This window comes from Felis catus, chromosome C1 (assembly GCF_018350175.1).
Source record: "Felis catus isolate Fca126 chromosome C1, F.catus_Fca126_mat1.0, whole genome shotgun sequence".
NCBI classification, from domain to species: Eukaryota; Metazoa; Chordata; class Mammalia; order Carnivora; family Felidae; genus Felis; species Felis catus.
Window position 1 is genome coordinate 62580543 of NC_058375.1, and position 18779 is coordinate 62599321.

At 37.4% G+C, this 18779-nt stretch overlaps 1 long non-coding RNA gene across 2 annotated transcripts in view; it reads right to left on the reverse strand.

Moving 5' to 3' along the window:
• Nucleotides 1-18779, reverse strand: part of LOC109502398 — a 98750-nt gene that overhangs the window by 32586 nt on the left and 47385 nt on the right. The window contains exon 4 of one of the 2 annotated variants that reach the window (XR_002160970.3): nt 9000-9155. This is a non-coding gene — a long non-coding RNA (uncharacterized LOC109502398). The remainder of the gene's footprint in view (nt 1-8999; nt 9156-18779) is intronic. The other variant, XR_002745012.2, reaches the window with a different exon arrangement.

Genomic DNA, 18779 nt, shown 5'->3' on the forward strand with positions numbered 1-18779 from the left:
AAGGAAAATACAGATTAAAAGTTGTAGTGTTAACGTCCAGGTATTTTGACTTCTTTCCATCTTTGGTGAATCCATTAATTCATTTATTCATTTCTTTAACAAATATTTACAGAGATCATTCTATGCACAAAACACCCAACTTTTACACAAAATGTCGTAACTTTTTTATATACTTTTCATTTAATCTCCATAGTAACTCTCTAAGACAGATAAGTTGTTATCTGCATTTTACACGACATGGTCAAGGTTCAAAGAGGCCAAGTAATATATGTAATTAGCTCAACAGACTTATTTAGTTCCAGTGCTATGATTTGAATTGGGGTCCTCTGATACAAAGTTAAGTGAACTTCCCCTTAAACAGTGCCAATGACACAAAGATGATAAAAACATATTTTTCCTACCTTGACAAATTGTGTCTAGTTGAAAACCAAAGACAGATTAAATAACAACATAAAGCAATATAGTCACACAAAAACAGTGTTTTAAGTGCCAACTAAATTATGTAGGCACTAAGTGCCAAAGATTCAGAGAAGAGTCACTGATAACTGAGGGATCCTGGAAAGCTTCACGAAAGGGGCAGACACTGAGATGGCCTTGAAAGTTTAAGATTTTTGGCCTCCACAGATACCTTCTTAGGTGGCTGCAGGTCCCCTCGCACAAGAAACCAGCAAGGACCTTGCTGGCACCACAAACCCCGCCCCTGCCCTTCTTGTGGATTCACCCCTTTAATATGTCCTTAGCTGAACCCCATCCAAAGTGGTGTCACAAGTCTGGCAGTGTTCAACCAGCTATGACAGTGGCCAGCACCACTCCAAAGTGACTCCTGCCCTGAGGAAAGGGGAAGATAACCATAAGCACCAGTTTGACTGCAGCCCCTACAGTGTGCTGGAGGCAGACATAGGCTCTGACTGCAGGCCACCAACAAAAGCTTCACAGGGAACAACACCCGGAAAGTACCCTGCAGCTCCATGGTTCTGCATTTCTGGCAAATGCTTGGTCTGATTCAACTCAAGCCCAAATTGGTGCCAGACTGGCCTACTAACCAAACCCTGTCCACAACAAGCAAGAGAGCCATTGCAGACAACTGGACAGAGATCAAACATGGCTTAGCCACAATAGTAGGTACCTAACACATATAGGACATGCCCCTGAAGCACCAGCTTCTGGTAAACAGAGGACACTGCAGTGTGGGGCACTACAGGACCTCTTCTTCATAAGGCCATTACTTTCAAGAGCAAGAGATGTAGCTGACTTTCCTAACACATAAAAACAGACACAGAGATCTACACAAAATGGGGACAGAGGAATTTGTCCCAAACAAAAGAATGGGACAAAATCACAGCAAGAGAGCTAAATGTAATGGAGATAAGAAATATATATGCCTGACAGAGAATTTAAAGTAATGATCATAAGAAGCACCTGGATGGCTCTGTCAGTTAAGCATCTGACTTTGGCTCAGGTCATGATCTCAGGGTTTGTGAGTTCAAGCCCCGTGTCTGGCTCTGTGCTGACAGCTCAGAGCCTGAAGCCTGCTTCAGATTCTGTGTCTCCCTCTCTCTCTGCCCCTCCCCTGCTTGCACTCTGTCTCTCTCTCTCAAAAATAAACAAACATTTAAAAAATTTTTTAAGTAATGATCATAAAAATACTAACTGGACTTGAGAAAAGAGTGGAGGACTTCAGTGAGATGCTCAACAAAGAGAGGGAAAACATAAAAAAAGAACGAATCAGAGATGAAAAACACAATAGACAAAATTAAAAATACACTAGAGGGAATAAATAGTAGACTAGAGGAAGCAAAAGAACGATGGATCGGTGACCTGAACTACAGAGTAATGGAAAGCAATCAAGGTGAACAGGAGAGAGAAAAAATAATAATGAAAATAGATTAAGGAAACTCAGTGACACCATCAAGCATAATAACATTTGCATTATAAGAATCCCTTAGAAAAAAGAAAAGAGAGGAAAGGGGGCAGAAAATTTATTTGAAGTAATAATAGCTGAAATTTTCCTAAATCTGGGGAAGAAACCAGAAATCTAGATCCAGGAGAGACAGAGTCCTCAACAAAATCAACCCAAGGAGGTCCACACCAAGACACATAGTAATTAAAGTGAAAGAAAGTAGTGATAAAGAAAGAATTTTAAAGGTTGCAAGATGGGGCCACTGGGTGGCTCAGTCAGTTGAGTATCCAACTTTGGCTCAGGTCATGATCTCGTGATTTATGGATTCGACCCCATGTCTGCTTTGCACTGGCAGTGGGGGACCTGCTTTGGATTCTCTGTCTTCCTAGCTCTCTGCCCCTCCCCCACTTCTACTCCCTCTCTCAAAAATAAATAAACACTAGAAAAAAATTTTTAAAAAAACCATAAAGGTTGCAAGAGAAAAAAAAAGACAGTTATATACAAGGGAAACTCCATAAGTTTATCAGCTGATATTCCAGGAGAGCCTTTGCAGGCCACAAAGGAGTGGCATGATATATTCAAAATGCTGAAAGAGGGGTGCCTGGGTGGCTCAGTTGGTTGAGTGTCCAATTCTTGATTTCAGCTCAGGTCATTATCCCAGGATCATGGGATTCAGCCCTGTACCGAGCTTGCTTAAGACTGTCTCTCTCCCTCTTCCCCTTTCCCTGCTCCTCCTCTCTCTCTTAAAAAAAAAAAATCCTGAAAGAAAAAGAAAAACCTGCAACCAAAAATACCTATCCAGCAAGGGTATTATTCAGAATAGAAGGAGAGAGAAAGAATTTCTCAGACAAACAAAAGTTAAAGGGCCACTAAACTAGCTCTAGAAGAAATGTTAAAGGGGACTCTTCAAGGGGAAAAGAAAGAACATAAGTAGTAGTAAGAAAAGGAGGAAGAAAGCAGTAAAATTAAGCATATCTATAAAAAATCAGTTAAGGGATCCACTAAATAAAAGGATGTAAATTAAAAAAAAAACATATACCTAAAACATGGGGGGGAGACAAGTAAAGCATGGGTTCAAACTTAAGTTCCCATCAACTTAATATAGAGCACTATATGCACAAAATAGTATATACATAGTGGTATATACCTAATTGTAACCACAAATCAAAAACAAGTTAAAAATGTGCAAAAAATACAGAAAAAGGAATCCAAGTATATCTCAAAAGAAAGCCAGCAAATCATAAAAGAAGAGAGCAAAAGAAGGAACAGAGAACAACTACTTAAACAACCATAAAATAAGTAACAAAATGGCAATAAATTACTATCAATAATTACTTTGAATGTAAATGGACTAAATGCTCCAATAAAAAGATACAGAGCAATGAAATGCATAAAAAAGCAAGACCCAGGGTGCCTGGATGGCTCAGTCATTTGAGCATCCAACTCTTGATTTTGGTTCATGTCATGATCCCAGGGTCATGAGGGAGCCTGCTTAAGATTCTCCCTCTCTCTCTCTCCTTCTTCTAGGCCTCTCCCCTGACCACATTCTCTCTTTCTATAAAATAAAATAAAATAAAATAAAATAAAATAAAATAAAATAAAATAAAATAAAATAAAATAAAAGTCAAACCCATATATATGCTGACTACAAGAGACTCATTTCAGACCTAAAAACACATGCAGATTGAAAGGGAAGGGATAGAAAAGTAGTCATCATGCAAATGTAAGTGAAAAGAAAGCCAGGGTAGGTATACTTATACTGGACAAAATAGACTTTAAAACAAAGACTAATGAGAGACAAAGAAGGACACTATATAATCATAAAGGGAACAATCCAGCAAGAAGGTATAATAATTGTAAATATTTATACACCCAACATGGAGATGCCCAAATACATAAGGCAGTTAATAACATAAAGGAAGTAATCAATAGTAATACAATAATAGAAGGGGAATTAACACCCCACTTACATCAATGGATAAACCATCAAAACAGAAAATTAGCAAGAAAGCTTTGAATGACACATTGGACTAACTGGATCTAACAAATTTTTCAGAATATTCTGTCCTAAAACAGCAGAATACATCTTCTTCTCAAGTACACATGGAATAGTCTCCGGAAGATATCACGTATTAGGCCACAAAACAAATCTCAACAAATTCAAAACGACTGAAATCATACCATGCATCTTTTCCAAACACAACTCTATGAAACTAGAAATAAACCACAAGAAAAAATCTGGAAAGAACACAAATACATAGAAGTTAAATAATATGGTACTAAACAATGAATGGGTCAACTAAGAAATCAGAGAGGAAATTAAAAAAAAAAATCAAAAAAGAAAAAAGGAGCACCTGGGTGGTTTATTTGGTTAAGTGTCCAACTTTGGCTCAAGTCATGATCTTGTGGTTTGTGAGTTCAAGCCCCACACTGAGCTCTGTGCTGACAGTTCAGAGCCTGCAGCCTGCTTCAGATTGTGTCTCCCTCTCTCTCTGCCCATCCCCTGCTCGCTCTCTCTCTCTCTCTCTCTTAAAAATAAATAAACATTAAACATTAAAAAAAACAAAGAAAATAAAAAAAAAACATATGGAGACAAATAAAAATGAAAACACAATGGTCCAAAATCTTTGGGCTGCAGCAAAAGCTGTTCTAAGAAGCAAATTTATAACAATGAGAAGTGAGAAAAATCTCAAATAAATGACCTAACCTTATATCTAAAGGAGCTAGGAAAAGAAAAACAAAACCCAAAGCCAGAAGGAAACAAAAATTAGATCATAAATAAAAACAGAAACTAAAGCAAAACAAAACAAAACAAAACAAAGCAAAACAAAACAAAAGAACAGATCAATGATACCAGGAGCTGGTTCTTTGAAAAGATCAACAAAATGCATAAACTTTATCAAACTCATCCAAAAAAAGTGAGAGGACTCAAATAAACAAAATCACAAATGAAAAAGGAGAAATAACAGAACTACTCCACAGAAATACAAAGAATTATAAGAGAATAGTATGAAAAATTAAATGTCAACAAATTGGACAATCAAAAAGAAATAGATAAATTCCTAGAAACATATAGCCTCCCAAAACCAAATCAGAAATAAATAAAAACTTTGAACAGATTGATTACCAGCAATGAAATTGAATCAGAAATCAAAAAACTCCCAATAAACAAAAGTCCAGGATCAGACAGCTTCATAGAATTCTAGCAAACATTTAAAGAAAATATATTCTTCTCAAAGTATTCCAAAAAAATAGAAAAGGAAGGAAAGCTTCCAAATTCATTCCATAAGGCTAGGATTAACTGATACTAAGACCAGATAAAGACACTACAAAAAAAAGAGAGTACTGGCCAATATCTTTGAGGAACATATATGCAAAAACCTTCAACAAAATATTAGCAAACCAAATCCAACAATACATTAAAAAACTCATTCACCATGATCAAGTGGGATTTATTCCTGAGATTCAAGGGTGGTTCAATATTTGTAAATCAATCAACATGATACACCATATAAAGAGAAAGGATCAAAAACACATCATCATTTCCTGCTTCAGATTCTGGTGTCTCTCTGCCCCTTCCCTACTCATGCTCTGTCTCTTTCTGTCTCTCAAAAATGAATAAATGTTAAAAAAATTTCAAAAACATATCATCATTTCAATAGATACAGTAAAAGTATTTGACAAAGTACAACATCCATTCATGATAAAAATCTTCCATAATGTAGGTTTAAAGGGAACATACTATACCATAATAAATTTCTAGAATATGAAATTCATATAAATATAGGAATAATCCACAGCTTTCAACATAGTCAACAAAACTGAGAGCTTTTCCCTAACATCAGGAACAAGACAAAGATGTCCGCTCTCAGTACTTTTATTCAACATAGTATTAGAAGTCTTAGCCACAGCAATCAGATAAGAAAAAGAAATAAAAGGCATCCAAATTGGTAAACTTTCATGATTTGCAGATGACATGATACTCCAGATAGAAAACACTAATGACTCCATCAAAAAAACTAGTAGAACTAATAAGTGAATTCGGTAAGGTCACAGGATACACAATGAATAAACAGAAATCTACTGCATTTCTATACACTAATAATGAAGTAGCAGAAAGAGAAGAAAACAATCCCATTTTAAATTACATCCAAAAAACTAAAATACATAGGAATAAACTTAACCAAGGAAATGAAAGACCTGCAGAAAAAGAAAGAAAGAAAGAAAGAAAGAAAGAAAGAAAGAAAGAAAGAAGAAAAAAGAAAGAAGAAAAAGAAAGAAAGAAAGAAAGAAAGAAAGAAAGAAAGAAAGAAAGAAAGAAAGAAAGAAAGAAAGAAAGAAAAAGAAAGAAAGAAAGAAAAGACGATTTGTATAGAAAAGTGGAAAACACTTTCCTGGCATAGTGGAATGAAATGAATATTAGCAAGGAGGCAGAGATAAGCATTACGTGTTTAAGATATAGTAAGTAGAGTATTAATATAATAGTCACCATTTATTGAAAGGTAACATGGCTTAGTGATTAAAAGCATGGCCTCTGAAGACAGACTTCCTGGGTTTGAAATATACTACTACTTATTAGCCATTAAAATGGTAAGTTAATTAATTTCCCTATACCCCAGTTTTCTGTTCTCTAAAATTAAGATAATGATATTACCTATTTTAGAGGGTTGTTACAAGATCAAATGAGTTTACAAAGTATTTAGAATAGTATCCAAGCACTTTGTAAGTAGAGTTAGCTAAATGAAGTACTGAACGTATTGTAAATATATGGTACTCCAGGCACTGCACTAAGCACATAATGTTATTTCATTTAATCTTTATCATCTTATAAGATATATATTATTATGTCTGTGTTATTGGTGAGAAAACTAGAAGAGAGAGTTACATTTCTTAAGATCACACAGTTGGTAGTTTTCAAAGCTATGATTCAAACAAATGCAAAGCTTGTGCTCTAAACCACTAACCTATACTTTCTGAATTTAGGTAGCAGTGGAAAAATAAAGCAAAACAGGTGAGGCCAAATTATGTAGGCCTTGAAAACATCAGGCTAAAATAATTATATCATCTACTATAGGCAGTGAGAAGTCACTGAAGGTTTCTGGGCAGTGATGTGTTTTAGAAAGATTTATCTGGCCACAGAATTCTGGATGGATTATAAATCCCTGGGTCATAAAAGTATCAAGCAAACACAAACATATCTGAAGTGAACTTGCAGAAAGTAGGCCATTTTTTTTTCCTTCAAACTCACCCTTAGATATTCATCCATCTACCTAATCCCATTTGGTCTCTAAACCATAATCAATACTAGCATCAGCACCAAATAACGAAAGAAAAGTTGAGACTGCTATTGGCTGATTCCTAAATCCACCTACACCCAACAATAGTGTTCCATTCTACTGCCTAAATGCAGGTGCAGACATTCATGTATATCCATAGTCTCTTTGTAATCTACAACTGAAAGGTATTTAACAACTAGAAAATGAATCACATGTGTAATGCCTCTTGATTTAATAGCCCAACTCATCTCCCCAGATGCTATCCCCAACTATAAAGCATTGCTGGAGAAAATCACACAGCCAGGGTTGCTGCTACTACAAATTCATGATCTTCAACCTCAGCTGGGCCTGAAATGCCGCCAGGCAGCTCTAATCAGACATTTCTCCTATTCCCTTCAGTGGCTGCTTCAAACTTTCACCACTTTTAAGCATTTTACACCTCTCCCCCCATCCTACCATCACTGACGCCTCCTATTCCACACACACATGCTCAACAGATGATTTTTTCTGTATTTTGCCGAGGAAATAAATTTAAGTGCAATAATGTAAGAATTCCTCAGCTCCTCACTTGCCACCACCAGGATATTTGTTTGTAAACCCACTTATTTCTATGTCTTTACCTCCTAAATCAGTAAAAAGGTGTCCTTCCCTGCATCTAGAGCTAGTCATTTCATCTGTACGCTAGACTCCCTGCCAACTCTATGATATCACTCCACCAACCCATTTCTCTCATTTCTAAAGTTTCAGTCTTCCTTCTCTTCTGGTTCTTCCTTTTCTACTGCCTTTTCCCTTTATCACATTCCTGTAGGCAGCTCTATTATTTAAAATTCTCTTTTAACCCATATTCTCCCCTCCCCCAACCCCCTACCTACTCGTTTTCCATTCAAAGTCAGACTACTTGAAAGAAGAACTTTATATTCCTTGAATTCCTTCCTCTCTTCATCCATTCTTTTGATTTTTCCTTGGACCACATGTTCATAGAATGGGATTAGTCATAACCCTTGGTTCATGACACACTCATCACTGGTTCATGCATGGTCCACTTTTAATATTTAAGTTGGTAAAACTACTTGCTCTCTCCCCTTCTCCATCCTGCCTTCCACTCTCCCTTACAGGTTTTATCCTCAAGAAGAGAATTCCCTTAATGAATCTCATGACCTGAATCTTCATAAAAGACACTGCTTCTTGGAAACCTGACCAAAGACACTAAGGATGATAGAACAGAAAGATAAAAAGAACCTGAAACACTGGTGAAATCATGGAACTACCACACTAATTCTGGACTACTTAACTCTGGGCTCTTTTTACTTAAGAAAAATAACTATTTGGTTAAGCTCCTGTAGCTGAGTTTGTTAGACTTGCACTTGAGCATAGTCCCTAAATAATCCACTCCTAAACCTCACTTCTCCAGTTCAGACCACTCTTAGAAGAAATTCCAGACACACGCATCTAAGTACTTTCATAACACCTTCATTTAGTACCTCAATCCCAATTTGCCAAAAACTGGACTTCTAAATTTCTCCCAAAATAGGCATTTCTTTCTGTATCTCAAACAGTGGATGTCACCTCTAACTGTTCACTATCCCAAACAAAATTCTAAATGACAAACAGAGCCCTTCATCCCCTACCAATCTTTTCACACCTCTGCTCTATCATGTTCCCCTATGCCATTGGCCCAGATTGATTTAGTCACTGAATCCACTCCTGAGGATTCCCTCTTTGAAATATATCTCAAATATATTCTTCCCTCACCATTTCTCCTGCTAATGCCACTGCCTTACTTCAGGTCTTCAGCATTTTGCTCTTTGATAATAGCTTCATACCTGGTGTACTTGCCTCTTATCTTGATGTTCTTCAATTTGTTACTTACCCACACTTCCATCAGATGGTCTTTGTTTTGCAGGAGGCAAAAAGTATTTTCCTCTCTTCCCACAAGTAGTCTTCATGGTAGAATAGGATAAATTTGAAGTGGTTGTTTCCTGAAAGAGAACAGAAACAAAAAGGAAAAAAGGAACTAAGTTCTACATCTGTTTTTACACAATAAAGATTAAGAAAATGTGCAGGATAAGGAGAGAATCCATACAATAAACTAATTCAGCAGATGCAGATGCTTTGAACCAGAAGGGTCTATGAAATCCAACAACCCCCTTCTCTTCCCTGTTCTTCAACCAAATCTGTAGAGATTGGGAGGAACACGTGTGGTTCAAACTTCAAGCAAACTTCATCTTACTACCAAATGTCCTTATACTTTGCTGACTGCTGAGTTACTGCCCAAATCTGCTATCATTCCTCTTAGAATTTTTTAATGATTTTCTTCAGAAAAAAAATGTGAACATCTAAGTCAAATCCTATGATCTGGCTATAGTAAACTACCCAGAGTTTACTATACCAAACTAAGCAAGTAACACTATTTCATGCTTCCACGCTTTTTTTGCATCCTGTTCCCCCTACATGTCACACCATTTTATTCTACCCTTTGCTCTTAATTAATAAAGTTCTATTTATCCTACATGATGCAGTTCAAACCTTTCATAACCTACTAAGTCTAAGTCTAAATGCCCTGCAGATACTGGACTTCACTATCACTCTAGGTGAACTGTTGAAGCATTTCTTTTTTTCTTTTTTTTTAACATTTATTTATTTTTGAGAGACAGAGACAGAGTGCAAGTGGGGGAGGGGAAGACAGAGAGAGGGAGACCCAGGATCCGAAGCAGGCTCCAGGCTCTGAGCTATTAACACAGAGCCCTACGCAGGGTTTGAACTCACAAACTGCAAGATCATGACCTGAGCTGAAGTCAGAGGCTTAACTGACTGAGCCACCCAGGCGCCCCTGTTGAAGCATTTCTAAAACTATGTAGTAATAGTTAGCAATGAACTCCTTAGGGGAAGAGACTACAATGTTGTAACTCAAGAATGAATCTGTCCCTCATACATAGTAAGTTCTTTCTCCCCAAAATTTGTTTAATGTGATACTTCAGAGAAGTATGTAATCTTCTCATGGGCACATAGCTGGGAACACAACAGGTCTTCTGACTAAATTTCATGTTTCTTCTTCTACATCACAACTGTGTCTCTTGAAAGATCAGTAAATACAAAACCCACAAGCACTCATATAAGCACACAAAATTATATAGCAGTTACTACTCTCATCAACCATTAACATGTAGGTCTCTTCCCTCTAAACGTTTTCCACCAGTTTTCCTAAATTCATTTCCCTCACAGGTCAGAGAATGGAATTTCCTAATTTCAAAAGTATTGGTCTTTATAAATACTATCACTTATTTAATAAAATATTTTCTTGCATTCTTCCTGAATTATGACCAACAGCAAGGCAGCAAACTGAATCATGTGAAAATAATTTGGAAACAAAGTGTCTTTACCATGTCCACTAGAAGATAGCACCATAAGTTCACTTAATACTTACTCTCTTATGTTTACAACCTGCACTACTGAAATTTAAATAAAGTGTGTTAATTTAGGGCAATGTAATCCATTTTAGAGATTAACTTCCTAACAACTGTTATGATCCTCAATAAAGAGCCAAACAGACATTTTGAACCAAACTGAAATATGGCTTAGATACTATTTTTCTGTGAAGGTGGGAATAAAAATGAAAATTTACAAGAGCTAGGAATGCAACCAAAAAAAAATTTTTTTTTAATGTGGTGTCTTGTTTTGCTGTTGTTGTTGCCATCATTAACTGATTAACTTTCTTTTTCTTTCTTTCTTTCTCTCTTCCTTTCTTTCTCTTCCTTCCTTTTCTCCTTTCTTTTCCATCTTTCTCTTCTTTCTTTCTTTCTTTCTTTCTTTCTTTCTTTCTTTCTTTCTTTCTCTCCTTCCTTCCTTCCTTCCTTCCTCTCTTCTTTGCAGGTTCTGTTGCCTAATTTCCTTTGGACTACCATGATTTTACTCAGTCTTTGGGCATACATGTGAAAGCTAATGCACATATCTCAATTGAAATTCTGCATAGTTTTGTTGGAAATCAGATACTTTCATATTTTAAAAAAATATAAGATACTTAGTGAAGTAAAAGGAAGAAAAAGAGAAAAACACAAAAAGAGTTCATCACACATGAAATATTTGGGGAAAATAAGTAGCCATGTTAGTTTACTAACCAGGAGAGCTAGAATAAATCAAAACTGAAAATAATTGTACCAAAATAAAAAACCAGGTAAATTTGAAGCTTCAGAACCCTAAATCCACTACTCAAAATAGCCCAACACCAACTGAAATGGATGTCCAGTCCAAATATACAGCAAGAAGTAGATGTATTCAAATAGCATTTAGTCTAAAGCTGAGTGTTCATTTGCCAGACAGACAGCCCATTAAAAAACTGTGGTTTTGGGGTGTTTTCAACTGAACCTGAGTTTTCAGATGTATGAATTAGTTTACCTCCTTGGAAAGACATGATTTCCTGTTTTCAGGAGAAATGCAAGCCTCTAAAAGCTTATTTAAAAGGTTCAAAAGGCTACTTAGGCATCAAATAACTATTAAAAACAATATTTTGACTATTTAAGTGTAAACGAATCAGAAACATATGGATTAAATTTCCCTTAAATTGCACATGCTCCAAACTGAAGAGTATAAGCAATGGGTGAAACCTGTTTTGGATTTCAGTGAGCCCAAAACATTTGAAAAATCATATGAGATGTTCAGTGAACTCAAGAGTACAGCTGGATTCACCCATCCCTAATTCATTCCTATCCTATGCTTCTGGTCTTAATATAAGGAAGGTTGTTAAGTACACAAGTAGCTTACAGGTAAAACGTGTAGATCTAAATATAGATGTGATTTAAAAACAGAGAGAGAGAGAACTTTTTAAAAAGTGTTTTAAAAACCTGTGTGTTAGAAGAAAGTCTTCCAGTTTTAAACAAAATCTAAAATAGCCTTTAGACTCTTCATACAATTTTATTTTGAGTCTTTTCCTAATTAAAGACAATTTATATAACTCTAAGATGGAGAATAAAATAAACTAAAATTTTGTTTAGCTTCCACTATGTTCCAGACACTGTGCTTGATATTTTTACACACATTATTTCTTCACCCAATCCCACAAACCAGTTTCATGTGCCTATGCACAGAGATAAGGCATTTGTATTTCACTCGATTATTTTTCTCTTCACCTTGAGCAAGCAGTCTGTTTACAATAAACAGCCAGAGTCTAATAAGCCAGCTGAAAAACATTATATTTCCTCATCAAATTAAACTGATAATATTAAGAATTAAAGTCCTTAGCTACCAGTTGAACTACATAAAACTGAATAAGAGCACATGTTTTGGGATAAAAAATTACTTTATATTTTTGTACCTTCTTTGTATAACTGGGAAAATAATACCTACTTTATAGGATCATCATGAGTATAGACTGGGGAGTTGTATGTAATATGCTTGAGAGTAATGTGTTCAATAAGTGATAACTATTACATAAGAAATATGTGTATATTGATGTATGTGCTCAAAATTTCTTTTCTCCAACAACCAGTCAGATCCAGACTGTGTAACTGCCTATAACCCTTATCAAAATGAATCCCTCTGATCTCTCTCCAGACTCTCTGTGATAAACAATTCACCATTCACTCAGTAGATTATGAATGGTCCCCACATATCCTGAAGAGGTTGCTTGAAACCACCTCCATCACAAGTTACAACTCTCCACAACATGTGTGGACCTAGAGGGTACTGTGCTACGTGAAATAAGTCAGACAGAAAAATATAAATACCATATTATTTTACTTATATGTGGAGTCTAAAAAACAAAACAAATGAATAAACAAGCAAACAGAAGTAGACTCACAAATACAGAGAACAAACTGGTGGTTGCCAGAAGGGAGGGAGTTGGAAGGATGGATGAAATAGGAGGAGAAACAGGTATTAACTTCCAGTTATAAAATAAATAAGTCATGGGGGTGAAAAGTACAGTATAGGGAATATAGTCCATAATACTGTAATAACTCTGTACGGTGACAGAACTAAACTTACCATGGTGAGCATTTTATAATGTACATAATTGTTGAATCACTGTTTTACACCTGAAATAAATACAACGTTATATGGAAACTGTACTTCAATAAAAAGTAAAAATTAAAAGAAAAAAGTTACAGCTTTCCACCCCATGGTGCCCTGTAAAATGCCATGCTGGTATCTTGAAGATGGAGGCTATCCCCACACCTATCAGAAGTAACCTGTGTCAAACAGCAGGGCCTGCCATGACACAGCTCCTGCTAACTGAGGTATAGCACTACTTTTGCACGAGTCTTCCTTTCCCCATCAAAATCCAGCTGACTCCTCTACCACCAGTTCAAGGAGTTTACTTGGGCTCCAAGAAGTCATAGCTCTTTCTTTGATATACTTCAGCTCCAGCACTCTGCTCATCCACTCTGCCACCACTGGAGTAACTGGCACAACCCAATGTGCAGGCATATTCAGTGTAGCCCCAATGCTCAAATACACTATCTTTGAGAAAGAGAAGATATACTGACAGCCCTCTCCCTACATACCACTCATGCTGTCTTATCTGAGGGTCATCCCTCTGCCCCCTCATGACTTTTGCTCAGAGAAACAGAAATGGGGTGGCTAGGAAGAGTTTCCAGAACCATATCACAATTCCACACAGAAAAATGACCATCAGACAGTTTTGGTTGACTGCTCCCCCACCTTTAACACCAGCTTGCATGCCTTTTTTTTTCCCTTGGAAAAAGATCTGATTCCATAGCATGGCAGCCTATGAGGTTTCCAAAAGTCCCTGTGCAGGTTTTAAACTTCTGAGTTATATTAAACCTTGTCACATTTGCTGGTTAGTCAACGTTCCATTGCCTGTCAGCAGTGAAAACCTTACCAGAAGAGGTGTTCTTGCCAGCAGGGATCTTTGAGTCACTTATCTCCATGAGGTTTAATGAGCTGCATTAAGTCAAGCACTCTGACAAATCTGTACATAAGGTAATTGGTTTTAAATGCCTAGTGAGAGGTTGCACACGGAGCAAAGGTGTTGAATATTGTGTACTCACCACAGGTAATAATTTTAAGAGCGAACCTAATGGCTTAAGAGCCTTCTAATTTTTATTAGGTCTCTCTTTGGTTGGGTTGCTCTTTGTTTTAGGTTAACAAGACCAAAAACTAGTTTCAGATCGTACCTAAGAAGATGAAAGTGACTGGCACTTAATAGAGGGCCCACCCTTCAGCTATGTGCTCTCTGGGAGAGGGAGAAAGGGAAATAATGGGAAAGTATAGTAGTCCTCCCTTATCTGTGGTTTTGCTTTCCCTGGTTTCAGTTACTCACAGTCAACTACAGTCCAGAAGCAGATGACTCTCTTTCTGATATATCATCAGAAGGTTAATAGTAGCCTAAAGCTACATCACAATGCCCATGTCATTCACCTTATTTCATCTCATCACATAGGCATGTTATCACTTTATATCATCATCATCATCATCATCATCATCATCAGAAGGGTGAGTACCATACAATAAGACATTTTGAGAGAGATCACATTCACATAACTTTTATTATAATATATTATAATTGATCCATTTTATTATAAATTATCATTAATCTTTTAATGTGCCTAATTCATAAGTAAACTTTATCTTAGTCATGTATACATAAGAAAAAACATAGTATATATAGGGTATAGTACTATCCATGGTTTCAGAACCCACTGGGGGTCTTGGAATATATCCCTTGGAGATAAGGGGGGACTACTGTGTACCCTTCCTTCCTGCAGCTTCAGTGATATTAAATAGTAGTTCATCTGTCAAAGACAGGGTTAGAGGTGGCAAAGTAGAATTCTGTGTGCTTCCAGGCCCCTTTTATCCATAGTGTCATCACTCAGGCCAGTTTGGGACAGGGCTATAGGGTTGTCAGCAGTATTGGGTTACCAAGGAAGGAGAAAATTCATTATTGGAGCTGCTGGCCTGGTAATAGAAGGTGAGTGAAGTGAAGCGAAGCGAAGTGAAGTGAAGACATAGGTCAATGTCATACACCATCAGGCACAAGGCTCTCAGTACCAAGAGTAATTTGTCAGGCTTAGCATGGTAGAGAGGGATCTCAGCAGGAATTTACACTGATGTCCTGGTGTATTGTACTGTGGTTCAAGGAATTCTATCCATATCAGAGAGATCTCCAGGCCATGGAGGTGATGACTGTGGGCTTGTGTCTAGGGGTATAGTTGTAGCCCTCAAGGAGACAAATAAGATTGTCAGGCCCCTGCAACAGTCTGAGTTCAGGGGGTGAGGGGAAGCTAGATCTCTAGGAAACTTGACTAGAATACTAAGAAGGGTAACCCTCAGACTCTTCTCTTTCCCATATTTCCCCCTCTTGTTACTTGCCTTAATATTTCAAATGCCCAATCAGAAACCTAGGCACCATATATGATACTTCCTTCTCCCACTCCTTCATATCCAAACCAAATAACAATCCTTTGTTCCACATCCTTAATGTCTTTTTTTTTAACTTTTTTTGTTTTGTTTTGTTTTGTTTTGTTTTGTTTTTGAGACAGAGAGAGACAGAGCATGAACGGGGGAGGGGCAGAAAGAGAGGGAGACACAGAATCGGAAGCAGGCTCCAGGCTCTGAGCCATCAGCCCAGAGCCCGACGCGGGGCTCGAACTCACGGACCGCGAGATCGTGACCTGAGCTGAAGTCGTCTGCTTAACCGACTGAGCCACCCAGGCGCCCCCTTAATGTCTTTTAATTGTCACTTCTTTCCATCTCTACTGTCATTACCTTAGTTCAGGACATGATCATTTTTGACCTAGATTACTAGAGTAGTCTCCTAACTATTCGTCTTGCCTTCCCACCAATCCCCATTTCCTACCACTACCTCCCTTACAGTCATGCTCTAGCCCTCCCTAGTTACTTGTAGCTCCTTGCATGTGCCACGTTCCCTCTTATTTCTAGGGTTTGCACATCTTCATTTGGTTAATTCTTACACTTTTACTTTCTCAAAGAGGGTTCCCAATTCCTCAGGAATGGCCTCAGTGCTCCACCCCCATGATACCACAGAACCCTGTAATAAGGGCTATTAATACCATACTGCAGTGTCTCTTTTCTTGCTTTTGTCTTTTTGATCAACTCTGTACCGCCAGCTATTAGTGCATTGCCTAAAACACAATATGCAATCAGTGAATATTTAATTAGTAGACTGGATTCTGTGACTGGTGGCTATACTCCTGACCTATCTGATTGTGAATCTAAATGATATTATAAAAATATATATATATAAAGATATTACAAAAACAAATTAGACAAAAAGTTAAAAATAGAACTACCATATGGTCCAGCAACTCTATATATAGGAAATTAATCATTATCTTGGATATATCTGCACTCCCCTGCTCATTGTAGCATTATTTACCATAGCTAAGACATGAAAACAACCTGTATCCATTGACGTATTAATAGATAAGAAGAATTTGGTGTATATACAATGGAATATTATTCATTCATAAAAAAAGGAATCCTTCCATTTGCAACAACATGATGGCCTTTGAAGTCATTATGCTAAGTAAATCAGATAGAAAAAGATAAATACTTCATGATATTACTTACATATGAAATTTTAAAAAGCCATACTCCTCCTGTTAGTCATTCTAACACTGAGTTTAGACCAATATTTGCTCCAAGCTGATCATAAATTCTCTTTGCCTTTCCACCCCCATGTATAAATCCTACCTATCCAAATTGAGGTTATCCCAGGTACAAGAAAAACAGGACCCAACCTTGATAACAAGAATTAAGATGTTAGTTTGCTGAAATGAAATCAAACCTTTCTTCACATATAGAAAGCTGATCTTTTTTATATAGAAAGCTGATCAATTGAAATAAAACAGTAGTTTTACATAATAAAAAGCAAGGATCTTCAGGTCACAGTAATGTTGCATCTAAGGTTGGTCAGAAACTAAGGCTTCCTAACTCTGTTTTCATTAATTAGCTGGTCAAAACACCTTCTGTTGATGTACTTGATATTCTCACACATTGAGACTTGCCAGAATCTGCTAATCCTGATCCTTCATGTATTTTCTGTAAAGACTGGGAAGCTGGATCCTGTATGAATGTGAAGGTTGCCTACCAGATAAAAATGCCCACCTAAAACAATGACTAGGATCTGAAATCAAGCCTAAACTCTGCTCATCAAGCTTTGTGTCCTGGCTTTGGGGCTTGCATCACCCAGGGGACACGATACCTTTTTCTAATCCACGCAAAAGTACTTTGTGGGTGGTAGGGATCCTGCTTGAAAGCGTTAAGATTCAGCACTGTCACAGCTCTCAAGTAACCCTAGAAGACCAAAATTCTGAATTATATGTTCCAGAGATCCCAACGGCATTCATCAGTCTCAGGATATACCATTCTGCCCTCTAATCATCATGACTTTGAGCCTGAACCATCAAATGAATCCACTCAACCTCTGCCCATCAAGACCTTGGCTTATAGTGGAAACTGCCAGACCTTTAAACCATGCAGAACAAACAACAAAGGCTATAAAAGTCAGCTTGAGGCTAGGAAGTAAGCAAAATCTAGTCTTCTGTTTATATTTCAGACCTGCTTGATTCTAAGTGCTTTGAGCACACTTGCATCTTTGGCTGGTAGTGCAATATCTCAACTTTCTGGGAACACCATCTTTGTTGGGACTTAGCCTCCTAGATATCAGCCTTCTGACTAACTTCCTGGATATGATTTTGGGCTCCTGACTCAGCCTTTCTAATGCTACTCTCCCCTGAGGCTGACCACCCTTTCCACTAGTGATGAACGTGATCCCAGGCCCAGCATTCAGCCCAATATAGATAATGATATGGCCCAAGTGATGATGCTAACAATATGGTATATTCCATGGGCTCCAAAATACCAAACTTCACAAAAGCGGGGGTTTTCTACATATTATTTCATTATCTTCCTTCACTACTCATCATAAAAATCTCATCCAGTAAGACCAAAAGGGCTCATCATATTCTTATCTTTATCAACCATAATAAAAACAATAACAAATATCCACTCTGGTGAAGACCATAGAGCTAAGTTATAGAGAACAAAGATTTATAAAACCCAGATCATATTCTTGAATGTTGCCCATCAGTTCTGTATTGTGTCTCAGAACAGCTCTCATTGGTGCAAAGTTCTGGCCATAACCAGGTTGCCAGAGGAACTGCAGAAGGGCAGCAAGAAAGCAGGTGTAGGCTTCCTGGCAGAAGCTTCCTTCCAGGCTAGCAGACTAAATCTTTAATCCCTAGTGTTTCTGAAGGCTGGCTCTACTGCTGAGCCCTCTTCCTCCCTTAGTAGATCCCATCGAAAATTAACCTGATCTCCTCCGTACTGTCTGCAGTCTTTCCTCACCCACATCTCTGCCTATTCTCCTCTAAATCACACATTTGGTTTCCATGCCTGCCTTTAAACTCTGTCTCTGGAAATAAAAATCCATGCTGACATCACTTAATTTTCTTGACATCACTATTTTTGGCTGCATCATTCCTGTGACCTGCATGTTACTATCATTCATCTTGCCCTATTATGGTTTTATTGGTCTCATAACTCAGTTACAGTTTTTGTTGTCTGAGGGAGGAGGATGATGGAGGTAGACGTAGCTTTAGGATAAAGCAGATGCTGTGGACAGC